This window comes from Aquarana catesbeiana, linkage group LG04, assembly GCF_042186555.1.
Source record: "Aquarana catesbeiana isolate 2022-GZ linkage group LG04, ASM4218655v1, whole genome shotgun sequence".
Taxonomy (NCBI): Eukaryota; Metazoa; Chordata; class Amphibia; order Anura; family Ranidae; genus Aquarana; species Aquarana catesbeiana.
In genome coordinates, this window is record NC_133327.1 from 500,768,309 (window position 1) to 500,786,733 (window position 18,425).

Genomic DNA, 18,425 nt, shown 5'->3' on the forward strand with positions numbered 1-18,425 from the left:
CCGGGAGACCATGAGAAAAAGCAGCCACGAGGGCCTCATTGTTCCAAGCGACCTACAGAATTCAATGGCGTAGTTGGCAACAGTTCTCGTACTCTGTTTGATGGACATGAGGCACTTGGCAGCAAAAGCGGAGCATGCGGGAACGTCAAATACCCTTTCAAAGGAGGCCACAAACTCAGGGTAACTCAAGACAACAGGATTTTGCATCTCCCATAGAGGGTTTGCCCAGGCCAAGGCTCTCTCAGAAAGCAAAGATATCACAAAACCTACTTTTCTTCTGTCCATGGCAAACGCCTGGGGCAGCATCTCAAAGTATATCTCAACCTGTTTTAGAAACCCTCTGCATTGAACTGTATCACCCCCAAATTGCTGGGGAAGTGGAGTGGAACCATGCATACCTCTTATAGAGATAATACTCGAGACGGGTGCCTGCACAGAGACTGGCGCAGCAGCAGGGATGGCCTGCAGCACAGGTTGTACCAGAACAGCCACAGTGGGAGATTCCAGGTGAGCCGTGCGACTCAGGAGGGTCTTTAATACTATGGCAAACTGATCCATGCAGTGATCTTGCTCATCCAATCCGAAAAAAATATTACCAACAAGTGGATTGACTGTATCTTCTGAATTCATGGCCTTCGCCTACTGTCAGAAACCATGAAATCAGACCGAGACAGAAGTGCAGTTATATCACAATTGTTTAATATTAAAAGTAAAAAGAAAAAACATAGTCAACACATAGCCAAAGTTCAGTAACCGGAATGGATAGTCAGCCAAGCCAGAAGTCAGGGATCAAAGTAGTGGAACAGCAAGCGGGATCTGGAGCCAGAAGGGATGTCAGCAAAGCTAGACTTTAAACAGGAAGCGCAGGCGATAGTTTCTTGTGATGTGAGCAAGGCGAAGGCAGAGCTCCTCTGGACTGGACGGCTTAAGTAGGCAGGACTGACGAGCAGGATCATCAACAGCTGAGATAACTGTGGAGAGAGATGGGAGCTGGAAATTAGCTGACAGCTGAGCGGCCAGCTCAGAAAAGGAAAGGCTGAGCCCAGCTCTGACAGTGCACTACCAAAAATAAATTTAATTGAATAGTAAAAACAAAGGTCATACTCACAAAAGCGTTTAAAAAAAGCTTAACATTACTCCAAGGATTCAGAGCCGTGTCTTCTAGACACCTGCAACCTGGACCGGATGTTAGGAGGAACCAGATGGCATCACAAAACAGCTTCCGCGTTACGAGCAGTACCCTGTTCATCAGAGCCTCAGCGATAGCAGATTGGCTTTCTTAAGTTACCTTCTACAGGCAGTGGGATCGTGCAGTGGCAGTGACATCTGCCGCAACCGGAAGTGCCGGGTGGAACGCTAATCCACCCGCACTTCCTGGTTGAGGTGCAGCGTGCGTGCCACAAAAACTAGATAGTGGAACGCAAGCTGTACCTGTATTTTCACAACATTACAAGCTTTGCAAGCTTTGGCTCCAGTTAAACGATGGGGGCTCCCCTGCTCTTTCCCCCTGGCCTCCTTTCTCTAAAAAACACCCGCCCCAAAGTCCCCCCCCAGCATCCCCTCCATCCCATCCATTGCAAGAAAGGTGGATCACATGATACGGATAGATTCAACATTCAAAAAGGGTAGGTGTGTTTTGTGGAACGATTAATTGATGCCATAATGTGACATATGAAGTATTTTATTTGGCTAGAAAATGAAGTGGGATCATGGTTGGGTGGACAACGGGAGATGCACTCTGATGCCAGTGCAGGAACTTAGCCCCCTCTCCATAAGAATAGGACATATTTGTATGGCTGACAGTGCGATCTGGCATATGATATGGTTAGATGGAGTGACATATTGGGCGGGGCCCATCCGGTTGGGTGTGGCAGGTTCTGGTGGGCGTCTGCCCAGAAATGCGAATGGCTCTATATAGAAGGTAACTTGAGAAAGTTAGTCTATCACTGAGGCTCTGGTGAAGAGGGTACTCCCTTGTAACGCATAAGCCGTTTTGCAATGCCATCTGGTTCCTCCTAACATCCGGTCCAGGTTGCAGGTGTCTAGAAGACACAGCTCCAAATCCTTGGAGCAATGTTAAGCCTTTTTTAAATGCTTGTTTGTGAGTATGACCTTTGTTTTTACTATTCAAATTAATTTTATCTTAGGTAATGCACAAGGTTGGTGCTCCCTCCCTGTTTTTCTATATGGCTGAGCAAAATAAAGGCAGCTTGCAGGGAAAATGTCATTTTATTTGGCTTTATAAATCCAATTATTGCTACACTTTATATGTAGACTAAAAGGACCCCCCAGGCATCATATTGGAAGGAATTTTTATGCTTTCACTTTAAAAATCAAAAAATCACTGCTCATTTAAAATGACGTTTTTCAAAAACTTTTTTTTTTATTGATACATGTCCCCCAGGGCAGGACCCAAACCCCTATTACCATTGTATGTCCAATTACTTGCATATAAGCCTTCAAAATGGGCACTTTTGATTTTTGACGTTCGGGTCCCATTGAATTAATGGGGTTTGTTATTCGGGTCCAAACTTTCACGGTGTTCGAAAGTTCTGGTGCAAACCAAACAGGGGTCCGTTCGGCCCATCCCTATGTGCCACCTTCTGTGTCTGTACCAAAGGTCAAACATTTCAGGGTATGTAAACTTTTAATCAGGGCCATGTGGATGATTTCTGTTATGATTTAAAAAGGATCCAAAAAACTGTGTGATAATAAATGGCTTCATGTGATCACTATCCTTGAATAAAAGACAGTTTTTTGGCATTAATAGTCATATTTTCAAAATGTATTCCAAAATGTCACAATTTCTGCCAGGGTATGCAAACCTTTGAGCACAACTGTATGTAATAAAAGGTATGGATATGTGAGGGAGTCTATCTATTTCCACGGACAATTGTCTTTTCCTTGTATAAATAAATTCTTGAAGCCATTCCTATTGTATGTGTATGAGTTGTTTTGAAGTTCTCAAGAATCTTGAGCTGTGAGTCACAGGGCCCATGTAGCTCCAATATAAGCAAAGCTTGGCCTCACAATACCAAATATATGGTGTCTAGGGATGAGCTTCATGTTCGAGTTGAACCCATGTTCGACTCGAACATCGTCTGATCGGTCGTTCGCCGAATTGCGAACGATATGGGCCGTTCGCGCCAAATTAGAGTGGCGCGTCACGGCCCATAATTCACTGCGGCATTGCTGGCTGATGATTGGCCAAGCATGCACTATGACCCACATGCTTGGCCAATCACAGCGCCGTCTGTACAGAGAGCTGTAATTGGCCAAAGCCAGGGTGGCTTTGGCCAATTATGGCTCAGGGGGTTTAGTAAACGCCCCACACTATATAAGGCCGCCTGCCCTGTGTAATGTGTTCCAGGGTTGAGAGACAGAGACAGAGAGACAGTGTCATTTGATTTATGTTAGATAGATTAGGTAGGACAGTCAGTCAGCTGCACTTAGAGTGTATTGTGTATATATATGCATCCCAGGGGCTGTGTGTGTGTGTGTGTGTATGTATATATATATATATATATATATATATATATATATATATATATATATATATACACACTGTATTCAGTTTAGCTAGATCTGTTCTTGTTATTCTCTTCCTACTGACAGGCAGGCAGGTGTTGTTGCAGTATTAACAGCTACCTGAAGAAAATTGCTGGTGTTCTTCTGATCCTATTAGTACCACAGTCAGGCAGCTACAGTATTTACAGTTAGTGTAGTGCGTCCTCTGCACAGTGTTCAGCTAAAGCTACCTGTAGAAGATTGGTTATGTTTTTCTGATCCTATCACTACTGCAGGCAGCTACATTATTTACAAGTTAGTGTAGTGCGACCTCTGCACAGTGTTCAGCTAAAGCTATGAGTTAGTGTAGTGTGACCTCTGCACAGTGTTCAGCTAAAGCTACAAGTTAGTGTAGTGCGACCTCTGCACAGTGTTCAGTTAAAGCTACGAGTTAGTGTAGTGCGACCTCTGCATAGTGTTCAGCTAAATCTACAATTTAGTGTAGTGCGACCTCTGCACAGTGTTCAGCTAAATCTACAAGTTAGTGTAGTGCGACCTCTGTACAGTGTTCAGCTAAAGCTACTAGTTAGTGTAGTGTGACCTCTGCACAGTATTCAGCTAAAGCTACGAGTTAGTGTAGTGCGACCGTTGCACAGTGTTCAGCTAAAGCTACGAGTTAGTGTAGTGCGACCTCTGCACAGTGTTCAGCTAAAGCTACGAGTTAGTGTAGTGCGACCTCTGCACAGTGTTCAGCTAAAGCTACGAGTTAGTGTAGTGCGACCTCTGCACAGTGTTCAGCTAAAGCTACAAGTTAGTGTAGTGCGACCTCTGCACAGTGTTCAGCTAAAGCTACCTGTAGAAGGTTGGTGGCGTTTTCCTGATCCTATCACTACCGCAGGCAGCTACATTATTTAAATGGTAGTGTAGTGCGTCCTCTGCACAGTGTTCAGCTAAAGCTACCTGTAGAAGGTTGTTGGTGTTTTCCTGATCCTATCACTACCATAGGCAGCTACATTATTTAAATATTAGTGTAGTGCATCCTCTGCACAGTGTTCAGCTAAAGCTACCTGTAGAAGGTTGGTGGTGTTTTCCTGATCCTTTCATTACCGCAGGCAGCTACATTCTTTTAACATTAATGTAGTGTGTCCTCTGCACAGTGTTCAGCTAAAGCTACGAGTTAGTGTACAGTGTTCAGCTAAAGCTACCTGTAGAAGATTGGTGGTGTTCTGATACTAATAATACTACAGGCAGTTGATTTTGCTAGCTGCAGTATCCGTACATATATATATATATATATCCCAGCTTAGTGCAGCTACATCTCACTGCAGGCCATTAGTATGTCTGGAAGGCCATCAAGGAGAGGCAGACAGTCACAAGCCAATAAAAGAGGGCAAGCAGGCTCTGTGTCTAAAGGCAACAGTGCTGGTCGTGGATACGGTGCATCCTCATCAGCACGTGGCCGTGGGACACGCTTGGCATTTTTTTCGGCAGCTGGCCGCGTTGAACCGTAAAATGCGGAAGACTTGGTCGAGTGGATGACCAAGCTGTCCTTCTCCTCCTCATCCTCTCTCACCCATGCTCAGGGTACTTTGGCAAAGCAGCTGCCAACCCAGCCTCTTTCTTCGGCTCAATGGAATCAGTCACTCCTTCCCTAGCCCCACCATGTCCTCCTGAGGAGTCCCCCAAACTGTTTGACCACAGTGTTGGGTACATGCTCCAGGAGGAGGCCCAGCGTTTTGAAGGCTCCGATGATGGTACTCAGCTAGAGGAAGGCAATAATGTGAGCCCAGACATAGGGGGTGACCAAGAAGGACAGCAATCTGGCAGTCATGTTGCCCCTGCTGCAGCATACTGCCAGGTTTGCTCCAGTGATGAGGAGGGGATGATGAGGTCACTGACTCCACGTGGGTGCCTGATAGGAGAGAGGAAGAGGAGGAGGAGAAGGCACATCACCAACGAGGCAAGATGCCCTCCAGGGGCCAGCTTAAGGGCAGCACACTGACTGCATCACACCGCAAAGCTCCACATGTGCAGGGCGCTGCTGTCTCTGTGCGTTATTCCAAAAGTTCTTTGGTGTGGGCCTTTTTTGAGACGAGTGCATCAGATCGCACCGCTGCTATTTGCAACAAAGGTCTCAAGCGTATCTCGCGTGGCCAAAACAACTCCCGCTTGGGCACCACATGCTTGACCAGACATATGTTGACCTGCCATGCAGTTCATTGGCAAGTGTACCTAAAAGACCCACACCAAAGAACAAAGAGGACCTCTCCTTGCTCCTCATCAGCTGAGATCTCCAACCCCACTATACCTTCAGTCCTCTCTGAGACCTGCACTGAGAGGAATGAAGGTGTAGAATTATGTGTGTCACAGCTAAGTACTTGTGGGCAATCTGCTATCAGTACACCGACGTCAGATTTTACCAGGCAAATTTCCCTTCCCCAGCTGCTGCACCGCCAAAAGAAGTTCGCTCCCAGCCATCCACATGCCCAGCGGTTGAATGCTAGCTTGGCAAAATTGCTAGCACTTCAACTGCTACCTTTTCAGTTGGTAGACTCTGCCCCTTCTGTGAGTTTGTGGAATGTGTGGTTCCTCAGTGGCAGGTACCCAAACGCCACTTTTTCTCACGGAAGGTGATTCCGGCTCTCTACCGGCATGTGGAAGGCAATGTCCATGCCTCGCTGGACAGGGCGGTCAACGGTAAGGTGCATATTACCGCTGACTCATGGTCCAGCAGGCATGTTCAGGGACGTTACCTAAGTTTCACGGTGCATTGGGTGACTCTGCTGGCAGCTGGGAAGGATGCAGGACAAGGTGCAGTAGTGTTGGAGGTTGTTCCGCCACCACGCCTCCAAAATGCTACTACTGGTGATTCTGACACACCTCTCTCCTCCACCCCCTCCTCTTCTCTTTCCTCCATGGCCTCTTCCTGTGCTGATTTGTCTTCGGAACCAGCGGTGCTCCGTAGGCTTTCAAGGGGCTACGCAACTACGTAGGCCAAAAGATGCCATGCGGTGCTTGAGCTGGTGTGCTTGGGGGACAGGAGCCACACTGGGGCAGAGGTTCTGTCAGCTCTGCAGGGGCAGGTTCAGAGGTGGTTGACGCCACGCCAACTTAAGGCAGGAATGGTGGTTTGCGACAATGGCACCAACCTCCTCTCCGCCCTCCGACAGGGACCCATGTGCCCTGTTTGGCTCACATTCTTAACTTGGTGGTGCGGTTCTTGGGCAGGTACCTGGGCTTACAGGATGTACTGAGGCAGGCCAGGAAAGTCTGTGTGCATTTCTGCCGGTCATATAATGCCAGTGCTCGGCTGGCTGACCTCCAAAAGGAATTTAACCTGCCCAAGAACCGCCTAATCTGTGACATGCCCACCAGGTGGAACTCAACATTGGCCATGCTGCAGCGGCTGCACATGCAGCAGAGGGCCATCAATGAGTACCTGTGCGACTATGGCACCAGGACAGGGTCAGGAGAGCTTGTTTTTTTTCCCACGCCAGTGGGCCATGATCAGGGATGCATGCACTGTCCTGTCACCATTTGAGGAGGCCACGAAGATGGTGAGTTGTGACAGTGCATGCATCAGTGACACTATCCCCCTTGTCCACCTGTTGTAGCACAGGCTGCGTGGAATAATGGACAGGGAACTTGAGGCAGAACAGAGGCAGGAAGAGGAGGACTTCCTTAGCTCTCAAGGCCCCCTTTATCCAGACAGTGTTCCTGCATTCCCACCGATCACACAGGAAGAGGAGGAGGAGGAGGAGGAGGAGGAAGAGAAGGATTGTGTCAGCATGGAGGTGGAGCCTGGCACTCAGCATGAGCAGCAATCTTTAAGGGATCATTTACAGTCCGAAGAAACCCGTGGACTTGTACGTGGCTGGTAGGAGGTGGCTGCGGATCATGTCGTCCTTAGAGACCCAGAGGACTCTGGACCGAATGCCTCAGCAAACCTATGCTGCATGACCTCCCTAATCCTGCAAAGCCTGCAGAAGGATCCTCATATTCGTGGTATCACGGAGAGGGATCAATACTGGCTGGCAACCCTCCTTGATCCACGTTACAAGGGTAAGGTTGCGGACCTTATCTTGCAATCACAGAGAGAGCAGAGGATGAAACATCTTCGGGAGGCCTTGCAGAAAGGTCTGTGCAACGCGTTCCCAGAGACTGGGAGGTTACAAACTCCTGTTCCTGGACAATGTGTTACTGAGGCATTGGTCAGTCAAAGAAGGAGCGGTGGAGAAGGTGGCCGTCTGACCGATGCGTTCAGACAATTTTTTAGCCCCAAGGTATGATCGGTTCCAGCAACCAATTGCCAGCGTCTGTTTTACATGGTGCAGGAATACCTAGGGGCAAGATCTGACTTGGACACCTTTCCCACTGAAAATCCTCTGGGTTACTGGGTCTTGAGGATGGATCACTGGCCAGAGCTTGCACAGTATGCAATTGAGCTACTGGCCTGTCCTGCATCCAGCGTTCTTTCGGAACGCACATTCAGTGCTGCTGGAGGTTTTGTAACCGATCACAGGGAGCGCCTGTCCACCAACTCGGTCGATTGACTGACCTTCATAAAAATAAATCAGTCTTGGATCACCACCAGCTACCAAGCACCTGATGCTGATGTAACCAAATAATTTTTTTTGAAATGTCAGATCCCTTCAAGACTGCCTATGCTGATGCTGAGTGACTATCCTGTTATGCTGAGTGACTATCCTCTTCCTCCTCAATGATCATGCTGATATGTAAGAATATTTTTGGTTCTGGGCGCCGCCACCAGTGGCTAAGGCCCAATTTTTCAGCACCTCTTTAACAGGGGCGTGTAATTACAATTTTTGATGCAATATTTTGCAAGGAGAGTTCGTTGCTGTACTCAACTAGAGTATTTGTGAGGGGTTGCAGTGTTGTGGCACCAGCACCAGTACCTAAGGCCCAATTTTTCAGCCCTTGTTTAACAGGGGTGTGTAATTACAATTTTTGACGCAATACTTTGCAGCAGGGCTTGTTCCTGCGCTCCAACTAGAGTATCTGTGAGGGATTTCAGTGTTGTGGCACCAGCACCAGTGCCTAAGGCCCAATTTTTCAGCCCCTGTTTAGCAGGGGCGTGTAATTACAATTTTTGATGCAATATTTTACAGGAGGGCTCATTCCTGCTCTCCAACTAGAGTATCTATGAGGGGTTGCAGTGTTGTGGCACCAGTGCTTAAGGCCCAATTTTATTACAATTCTTGATCTAATATTTCACAGCAGGGCCCGTTTCTGCACCCACCAAGAGTAACTGTGAGGACTTACAGTGTTGTGGCACCAGCACCACCACCACCAAAGGCCCAATTTTTCTGACCCTATTCAACAGGGGCATGTAATTACAATTCTTGATCTAATATTTCACAGCAGAGTCCGTTCCTGCGCCCACCAAGAGTAACTGTGAGGGCTTACAGTGTTGTGGCAACACCACCACACCACCAAAGGCCCAATTTTTCTGCCCCTGTTCTACAATGGCATGTAATTACAATTCTTGATCTAATATTTCACAGCAGGTTCCATTCCTGCGCCCACCAAGAGTAACTGTGAGGGCTTACGGTATTGTGGCAACACCAACACCTAAGGCCCCAATTTCTGCAGAGTATATAGGGCAGGCCCCCACTTTCAAACATCCAACTTGCAAACGACTCCTACTTTCAAACAAAAGGAGACAACAGGAAGTGAGATGAAATCTACCCCTAGGAAGGGAAATGCTCTCCTGTAAGAGTTAATATGGGAAAAACGTGTCTCCTTTCCACTGATGCTTTATCACCAATCCTTGTTTCACTAAAAACCCCAAATTGTCAAAAAAACATTTGTCATTGGGACAGAAAGTGAGGTAAAATCTTCTGAAGAGGTGCACAGACAGCAAAACAAATGTCACAGGGGTGATAACCCTTCCCTATGTTTTCCAAAAAGCTTAAAAATAGTTTTTTGGCTGGAGCTACACTTTAAAAATGTACCAGTTCAAAATTACAAACAGATTCTACTTAAAAACAAACCTACAGTCCCTGTCTTGTTTGCACCGCCTGTATACTGCTGTTCAGGGGGCCAGGGGCCCCACGCCTTTCCTTTTTTTAATTTGGGTGCGGGGTTCCCCTTAATATCCATACAAGACCCAAAGGGCCTGGTAATGGACTGGGGGGGTACCCATGCCATTTGTCTCACTGATTTTCATCCATATTACCGGGACCGAACATTACATTAAAGCCGTAAGCAGTTTTAAATGACTTTTATTCCTTTAAAAATGTCATTTTGTGCAGGGACTGGTATAAGCACGGGAAACCTGCGCCACTTTACAGGCATACTATAGACACCCCCAGGTACAATATTTAAAGGAATATTTCACTTTTTTTTTTTTCACTTTAAGCATCATTAAAATCACTACTCCCGAAAAAACGGACGTTTTTAAAACTTTTTTTTGCATTGATACATGTCCCCTGGGGCAGGACCCGGGTCCCCAAACCCTTTTTAGGACAATACCATGCAAATTAGCCTTTAAAATTAGCACTTTTGATTTTGAACATTCGAGTCCCATAGATTTCAATTGGGTTCTAAAGTTTGCGCAAATTTTCGGTCCGTTCGCAGGTTCTGGTGCGAACCAAACCGGGGGGTGTTCGGCTCATCCATAATGGTGTCTAAAGAGCTTTGCTGAATGGTCTCATAGCTAGCAGTATTACTATGTTTTTGTACTCTGTGTATTTAGAGTACATTCTGTTCCGACAGACCTTGGTAGACAGTAGACCACAGGTTGCTACTGTTTACCCTTTCTGCTTGCAATGCCTCTCTACTGCTGATACTGGCATGTTTGTTTTTTTTCCAATAAAAAGTTTTTATTGAGCAAATATAATGTCATAACAAAGTATATAAAATAAACATTACACTCTTATAGGGCATCATACATTACAACCATATTGTACTGCTCTAGAATGATAATACAATTTCTGTTTGTGTAGAGAACCCTTATCACCAATTAAACTGTTAACCATTTTTAAAACTATTAAGACTGTGAATATTAATAATAACCCCTTGCATTTTGTGTATTATTATAGTTCAAAGTCAAGGATTGTATTGTTGTCAGTGTCTTGAGAATTAGAACATAAAGAGGATAGATAATAACGAGAAAAAAAAAGGGGGGTGGGTGGGTGAAGAGGGGCTAGAGGGTTTTTAGATTATTTGCTTCTGTTATACATAAATAATCTTTATGTTAGTCAAATGGGTTCAAGAATGATCTACATTATCCCAGGAGGAAGTGTTTGGATCAAGTGTAACTAAACAATGTTCCTATCTTGCGTAGTCAGCCATTTTGCATCTTGGCAAAGGAATCCGAATACTTAAAAATGAACCATGATTTCCATAATTTGTGGAATTTGTCAGTATTTTCTGAGGCCATGGCCACTGTCTCCTCCATCTTGTAAAGTGAGTCCACCTCAGATAACCATTCCCTTATCGTGGGTGTATGTGTTGATTTCCAATGTCTGGAAAGAATTGTTTTCACTGCGTTTAGCAAGTGGTATACAACCGATTTTTTGTACCTACTCAATGAGTAATTAGATATATGTAGCAAACAGCATTCAGGTGTGGTTATGGCGTGAATCTGAGTGCAAACCTCATCCCAGAAACTGCGTAAGAGCAGGCAATCCCACCAGATGTGCAGCATGGTGCCTTTGTCGGTGCCACATCACCAACAGGCATCTGCTGTGTCTGGGTACCATGCGTGCAACCTGGCTGGACTAAAGTACCAGTTCGTCAGTACTTTATAGGATGTTTGTTGGGTGCCGGTGCTGATGAAGCATTTGTGTGTGAGAATACATGCATTGAACCATTACTCGTCCGTGAAGGACTGTTTAGGGCTGTTTCCAATTCTTTCTTATGCCTGCATGGTGGCCTACTTTTATTGGCCTGTAGCCAACTGTACATCAAAGAAGTTGCTTTACTCACTGGTACTCCCATGATGCACAGTTGTTCAAACCAAGTCCGCTCCCTTAAAAATTGTTGTCTGTTGGACACAGTCATGTCATTGTCTGTACTGCCAATAGGTAAAGTATTTCAATGGTTTGTAGCAAGAGAGGTAAAAATAAGCCGCCCTTTCTCACTTTCTCACTCCACTGCGCCAATGACCAGTGACAAAACTAAATGATTGTTGTGTAAATGAATACAAGATGTGTACATACACAGTGTACAGTGAAAAACTGCCACTTAAATAAATGTGTAAATTGTTCTGAATCTCAAAACTATACCTCTCACATGTGTACAGATAGAGATAGTGGCGCTAATATATATTTGTAAAGATATGAGTCAAAACAGCATGATATTGGTGACACTCTGATTCTATACAAAAAACAGTAATAAAGATAGAAATATAACACCCCGTGAAAAGTGTCAGTATAAAAATAAAAACATTACAAAAATCATAAACTGTGAAAAGTCCATGGAAAAAGTTCACATGAAAAAAATCCAGCACAACAGTAGTTTTTCAATCTTCCTATGTGATAGATCTTCTACTCTTCCACCACACCACTGTGATAGTGACACCACTCCCTCTAAAGAGGGCACTCACCAGAATGTACAGCCTCCCACTCTCGTGTTTGGCAAAATAGCAATTGAACCACACCTGGGTTGCATGTGATGAACCGTGACTGCAATCAAGCCGGCTCCAAATGTGAAAGACAAATGAATAAAGTGCTCCACATAGCATGATACCCAGTTGGGTTCAAGCTGTAGGCGTAGACTGGTTAACTCACTGTTAAATTTGTTATGGAAGACGCGGTTTCTTCTTAAACCATAATTTGCGGTAAGTAAATTGTTCCTGGATTTTCTTCACTCCATAATCTGTGTCTGGTTTCCTCTGTGACCCTCTTTTTCTGTGATGCTAAGCTAATTAGTTGACCTCTAAGCACACATTTGTGGGCTTCCCATATAGTGAGGTGTGAAACATCGTCTGTAGTGTTTTCTCTAAAATATGTCTTTATGGTTTTTCGAGATTGGTTCCAAGGTCACTGGGTCGGTCGTTGTTGAGTTGAGTTGTTAAGTGAGCTTGAAACTCGAGTTCTTCCCAATCAGTATGGAGATGCCTTTCGTCCTAGATTCTTTACTAGTAGCATGATAGGCTTTGGTAAAATATCCATCAGTCATTTTGGGGATTGAGTTTGATCTTAAATGCGTTTCCTGTAGAAACACAAAGGTCAGCTTCCCCTTCCCCAGATGACGTAATAACTGTGTTCTCTTTTGAGGAACATTAAGGCCTCTGACATTGTGAGATATCACAGTAGGGTTTTTGCCCAATGAGGAGTAGATCATGGTGAATGAGAGTGTAGTCGAGAGAAACTGGCATGTTTGTTAGCATTACCCTTTTCTGCTGATCTAGGTACATTCAAGTGTAATTCTGCCCGCTGACCTTTTCTGCCTGAATCTGACCCTGATCCCTTGATACTAGATGTGCTGCTCTTGTTCTACTGACTATTGCCTGTTCTGAACTCTAAATCTTATCTAGCCTTCCATCCCAAGGACATCCCAAACTTCATGCAGCATTTCTGAACAAGAGGTTTAGACATTACAGCCTATCCATTTTCCACTGCCCTCTGGGCACATGACCATACCATTTCTTGTATTTTTCTAGTTGTACTAGGATTTCTGCAGAGTAACAGGATCAAGAAATTCTGCCTTAATTACATCAACTTTGTAAAAAATATCTGATAGCATCACATGTATATACCGTTTCAGTATTACTTATGTATTTTCTCTTAAAAGTATATCTAAAGCCAAACCTTTTTTAGTTTTTTATAGAAGAGAGAAGGGTTAAAATACTGTCAGTTTTTTTTTTCCTTTGCTGTCTGCATCCTATTGGAGGCATTTAGAAAGATTAGAAAGATTTCCTTTCACTTTCAGTCCCATAGACACAACTTGACAAAGAAAGAAATCTTGCCAATAGAGTTTCTCTCTTAGGCCTTTGTTACTACTATAAGGGTCCACATTGGAGGATCGCTTCTCTATTTTTGTTCCAGAGACGGCTCAAAATTTTTGATTTTCTCTCAGTTCTTGTGATGACGGCCATTAGGACAAATGGGAAGGCAACGCTTTCCAGTGGGGAAACAGACAGTGATAAAAACCTGACAGGGGTGCTAAACCCTTCTGTACTTTATAACTCTCCTGTAACAATCCACGTTTTTGGTCTTGAGTAATCTAATATTACAATTGCTAGCTTACAGTATTGAAAACTAGTACATATATTGCTTAAGACAAATGCTCCAAGTAATAAAATAAAAAATCTTCCTGAATATTTGATGGCAGATATTCAGAAATAACTTCTAGTTCTACCCACTAAGCAAAAGTTCTCAATGTTCACATTAACTCCCACAGCCAGCCCCGCAACCAACATTTTTAATTGTCAGCATATGAGTCATGATTGTTTTGTGTTGAATAAAGGAGTGCTGTTATGTAAATTCATGCATCTCAGCTTCTCTGGGACAGATTGTTTTTCCTATTTATGTTTCAGATCTTACTGTTTATATATGCACAGTGCCTTTTAGTGGCAAAGGAGGAAAGAGAATGGAAACAGAATGCCCCCTAGCTGTCCTGGATTTTAAACAGAATTCTGCATATCCAGGACTTGTCCTGTGGAAAGGGCCATAGGTACCATCACTGGCTACAAGAGCCCTGAGGGGGCGGTCAGGGATAAAGGTACCACTGCCAGCTATTATTGATCTGCGGCCCAAGACCTGAGAGTGTTGGACAGAGAAGAGGTGGTTTGTGCAGCTTGGATGCTATAGAAAAGAACATTTACATGGCACTTAGAATCCCACTATGTCCTGATATCTTTACCTAAATACTATTCTCACACCATGTAGGTTAATGTTTTAGGATATACAAGCATCAAAATAAATGCTGAAAAGTGATTTTACATTAGTAATGAAATCTTAGCATTATTGCCGCCTTGCCCTTTTTCTGTTTATAAATTCTTTATGTGTACGAAACACAGAGTCATGTACAGCATAAAATAGTATTATGGCAGTATCATGGTACACAATATTATGTTGAAATACGTATACATACAGAATACATACATTCCATTGCAATATAAAGTGTAAATATCAGGGTGTTTGTGTAAACGCTGTTTACCTAAACAGGTATGTCTCAGGTAGTATTCTGAGAGTCAAGATAGTGAAAGCATAAGACAAATCTGGGAAGTACACCATGAGTATGCACTAGAAAAAGGGAAAGCTTAGGATGCAATATCCCAAAAGTATGCTTTCAAATGAGGGATGGGAATTATCAGGTTAAAAACATTTGGCATGAGAGGTATCTAGAAAGAGAAAAAGAAAGAAAGAACTTTAGAGGCATGAAGAAATACAATTAAGGATAGACTTATGCCAAACTTACCATAGTGAGGGTCACAAGGAGGGGCAGAAGAGGTAGGAAGCAATCACGGGTAAGAGTGGGGGGTAGGACCTTGAGGGGAAATGCTGGTTTCCCTTGGGCCTGCGGTGAAAGGTGTGCCTGAGTTTGAGTGGTCACACATCTCATCTGAGAAAGTAAAATCAAACCAGCAACAACCATGTTTTGTACTAAATTGTGTGTTTGTTTTGAGAGGAAAACTGACATCCTCCACATTTCCTCCACTTTGTTTAACCGTATAGATATCAAAAGGGTTTGGAGGGAAGGAGGGGTAGAGGGGAGAAGTGGTTCCATTTTAGAGGGATACAAGCTTTGTAGGCATTAAGGAGTTGTTCAACTTATTATGTTTTTATATGAATATGGGTGCTGTGTAAACAAAAAAATGAAGGGTCCTCTAGGATTGAATAGTTTATAAACTTTAGTCTATAAACCTTTCCTGAAGAATAGTTATTTTGGGTAATTGTAGTTATTTTGGGTAAGACTAGAACATGTGTAGAATGTTACTCCAAGCTGAGTTACGTTACCAGCAACTGTCAGAAGCATTGAGATATTAGCTAATAACAGCTTAAACAACTCATGTATTTTGGTGCCTGGAAACTCCTGTGTTGCATACAGCCACCCATAGACATGAATGTTTCAGGCAGCTGTTTGCATCTATGTGCTACTTGTGTCGGCCTAGGTTTCCTAATGAGAAGATGGTGGTGATGTCCTGCAGTATAGTGGTACAAAATACCTGGGTTGTAGGACTTTCCAGAAATCAAGAGCCACAAAAAGGACCTGTCATGCCTTATTCCTACCACAAGGGATGTTTAGATTTCTAAAAAATACAAAATAATAGTGCGCTAGCCAGAACCAAAATAGGAGAAGCAGCCAACACGACAATCAGACTAATTGTAACAAAGGTAAAAAGTGAATAAGTGTGGCGCTAGGCAATACATGTGCATTATTGGGCAAAGCCTGACGGAATAGATATCTGAAAGGATGACAGCCCAATAAAGTGTATTTAATGAAACACAAAACAAATCGTGTATAATAATTAATGAAATACGAAATTACTCCTGTGAGCACTACACATTCATCCAAATATATAGTGTAAAGGTGGTAGCAGGGGTGACAAAATGTATAAAAGCCTGACAATAGACAGGATATGTGAACACTGGTGGCCGACGTTAACAAGATCAGGCCACCGTAAGTCCAGGTGGTGGTAGAAAAGATATAGAGAGTGAGTGTACACTATAGATCCCTAATTCCTTAGGAATAGGGATGAGCCGAACACCCCCCGGTTCGGTTCGCACCAGAACCTGCGAACGGACCGAAAGTTCGCACGAACGTTAGAACCCCATTGACGTCTATGGGACTCGAACGTTCGAAATCAAAAGTGCTCATTTTAAAGGCTAATTTGCATGGTATTGTCCTAAAAAGGTTTTGGGGACCCGGGTCCTACCCCAGGGGACATGTATCAATGCAAAAAAAACTTTTAAAAACGGCCGTTTTTTCGGGAGCAGTGATTTTAATGATGCTTAAAGTAAAAAAAAAAAGTGAAATATTCCTTTAAATATCGTACCTGGGGTGTGTCTATAGTAGGCCTGTAAAGTGGCTCGTGTTTCCCGTGTTTAGAACAGTCCCTGCACCAAATGTCATTTTTAAAGGAAAAAATCTCATTTAAAACTGCTTGCGGGTTTAATGTCATGTCGGGTCATGGCAATATGGATGAAAATCAGTGAGACAAACGGCATGGGTACCCCCCAGTCCATTACCAGGCCCTTTGGGTCTTGTATGGATATTAAGGGGAACCCCGCACCCAAATTAAAATAAGGAAAGGCCCTATATACTCTGAACAGCAGTATACAGGCGGTGCAAACAAGACAGGGACTGTAGGTTTGTTGTTAAGTAGAATCTCTTTGTAATTTTGAACGGGTAAATTTTTAAAGCGTTTAGCTCCAGCCAAAAAATCTTTTTTAAGCTTTTTGGAAAACATAGGGAAGGGTTATCACCCCTGTGACATTTGTTTTTCTGTCTTTCCTCCTCTTCAGAAGATTTCACCTCACTTTTTGTCCCAATGAAAAATGTTTTTTGAAAATTTGGGTTTTTTGTGGAACAAGGATTGGAAAGCATCAGTGGAAAGGAGAAATTGTTTTCCCATATTAACTCTTACAGGAGAGAATTTCCCTTCCTAGGGGTAGATTTCATCTCACTTCCTGTTGTCTCCTTCCGTTTGCAAGTAGGAGTCGTTTGTAAGTTAGATGTTTGAAAGTAGGGTCCTGCCCTATATACTCAGCAGAAATTTGGGCCTTAGGTGTTGCTGTGGCCACAACACTGTAAGCCCTCACAGGGCCCTGCTGTGAAATATTAGATCAAGAATTGTAATTACATGCCCCTGTTGAACAGGAGCTGAAAAATTAGGCCTTAGGCACTGGTGCTGGTGCCACAACACTGCAACCCCTTACAGACACTCTAGTTGGAACGCAGGAACGAGCCCTGCTGCAAAGTATTGCATCAAAAATTGTAATTACACGCCCCTGTTAGACAGGGGCAGAAAAATTGGGCCTTAGGCACTGGTGGTGGCGCCCAGAACCAAAAATGTTCTTACAAGCTATCAGCGTGATGATTGAGGAGGAAGAGGATAATTACTCAGGGATAGTCACTCAGCATCAGCATAGGCAGTCTTTGAAGGGATCTGAGATTTCAAAAAAAATTATTCGGTTACATCAGCATCAGGTGCTTGGTAGCTGGTGGTGATCCAAGACTCATTCATTTTTATGAAGGTCAGCCGATCGACCGAGTCGGTGGACAGACGCACCCTGTGATCGGTTACCACGCCTCCAGCAGCACTGAATGTGCGTTCCGAAAGAACGCTGGATGCAGGACAGGCCAGTAGCTCAATTGCATACTGTGCAAGCTCTGGCCAGTGATCCATCCTCAAGACCCAGTAACCCAGAGGATTTTCGGTGGGAAAGGTGTCCAAGTCTGATCTTGCCCCTAGGTATTCCTGCACCATGTAAAACAGACGCTGGCGATGGTTGCTGGAACCGATCATACCTTGGGGCTGCGGACCAAAAAATTGTCTGAACGCATCGGTCAGACGGCCACCTTCTCCACCGCTCCTTCTTTGACTGACCGAAGCCTCAGCAACACGTTGTCCAGAAACAGGAGTTTGTAACCTCCCAGTCTCTGGGAACGCATTGCACAGACCTTTCTGCAAGGCCTCCCGAAGATGTTTCATCCTCTGCTCCCTCTGCGATGGCAAGATAAGGTCCGCAACCTTACCCTTGTAACGTGGATCAAGGAGGGTTGCCAGCCAGTATTGGTCCTTCTCCTTGATACCACGAATACGAGGATCCTTACGCAGGCTTTGCAGGATCAGGGAGGCCATGCAGCGTAGGTTTGCTGAGGCATTCGGTCCGGAGTCCTCTGGGTCACTAAGGACGACAACGTCCGCAGCCACCTCCTCCCAGCCACGTACAAGTCCATGTGTTTCTTGGGACTGATCCCTTAAAGACTGCTGCTGATGC